General features: G+C 41.3%; 1 protein-coding gene across 1 annotated transcript in view; it reads left to right on the top strand.

Moving 5' to 3' along the window:
- PCDH11X (protocadherin 11 X-linked) overlaps positions 1-1,444 on the top strand; it is a 900,527-nt gene that overhangs the window by 749,849 nt on the left and 149,234 nt on the right. The gene's annotated exons all lie outside the window — the stretch shown is intronic.

Raw genomic sequence — 1,444 nt, forward strand, 5'->3', positions numbered from 1 at the left:
CTCCCTTCCCACTTTCTCCCCATAGTTACCTCCTCCCTGTGTCCTTCCCTCCCATGCACTCCTGCTGCTGAGCTGTCTCCCTGTGCATACACAGCCCTTCTATTGTCCCATGATTGGTCTCTCCAAGGAGTGTATCTACCTAATGTAAATGTTCAGCTCATAGGCCTGTCTTTTGTTTAGCTGGAACCCACAGGAGTGGGTTCAATTCCAGTCCTGAAGGGCAGCTAGAGGCCATAGTCTCAGGGGTTCCTTCAGGCTCTATCAGACCAGCAAACCTGGTCCTTTTCTTTATGCTTTTGAGTTTTGTTCCACATTGTTCTCCCACTCTATCTAGGATCTCCTACATAGATCCCCCTCTTAGTGGTTGACAGTGGTAGCCTGGCACCATCTAGTTCTTTTGGTCTCAGAGTCATGTAGGCTGAGGATCACATGGTGGACCAGTTACTTGGACTAATTGTTTCCCTGCATCTTTGGTTTTCTTCATTCTTCTTTGCTCTGGATGAGGAGAGATCTATCGTTGCATTTTTGATGCTACTCTAAATGATTTTTTTTTCAATTTCCATTTTTAGATTGTTCATTGATTTTTCTATGCTTATCTTGTACCTATAACTTTGTTACACTCATTAGTTCTAGTAGTTTCTTTAAGATTTTTCTTTAGAATTTTCTGTATACAAGGTCACATAATCTGCATATTAAGATAGTTCTAATTATTCCTTTCTTACATGGATATTGATATCTAAATTTATTTTTTACCTAATTACCCTGGATAAAACCAAAACCAAATACATTGCCATCAAATTGGATATGACTCATAGTGATCCCTCCATGGGTTTCCAAGGCTGTATCACTACGGAAGTAGATTGCCCAAACTTCCTTCCAAGGAGTGGCTGGTGGATTTGAACCACCAGCCTTCTGGTCAGTAGTCAAATGCCTTAGACACTATGCCACCAGAACCTCTAATACTATATTGAATAAACACGATGGGAGTTAGCATTATTTTCTTGTTCCTTAATGGGAAGTATACAGTCATTCACCACTTAGTATTATTTAGTAATGGATTTGTCATAAATGATCTGCATCAGGTTGAGAATGTTCCCTTCTACTTCTAGTTTTTTTTTTGTTTGTTTGTTTGAAATCATGAAAGAGTGTGTGGTAGTTAAGGTTGTTGTCAACTTGACTGGGCCTGGTTGAGTGCTTGGGCAGCTGCCCATGATGAGATTGACAATCAACTCCATAGTGTAATCTGCCACAAGCAGACGAGTGTCTGCTTTAGGGATGTGGTCTGCTTTCCGTATATAAGAAACAGCTTTGGGATTGGTCTCTAGCCTTTTGGCACGCTTGAACCCTGCATCTAGCTAAGTTGCTCAACAGCCTACCATGCCCTACTGATCTTGGGACTTCTGGACTTGAATTAGTGGCCTGCCATGTTGTTTGGTAACATTGA

Source organism: Orycteropus afer, unplaced genomic scaffold (assembly GCF_000298275.1).
Source record: "Orycteropus afer afer isolate SDZICR_OR568_19922 unplaced genomic scaffold, OryAfe1.0 scaffold00452, whole genome shotgun sequence".
NCBI lineage: Eukaryota > Metazoa > Chordata > Mammalia > Tubulidentata > Orycteropodidae > Orycteropus > Orycteropus afer.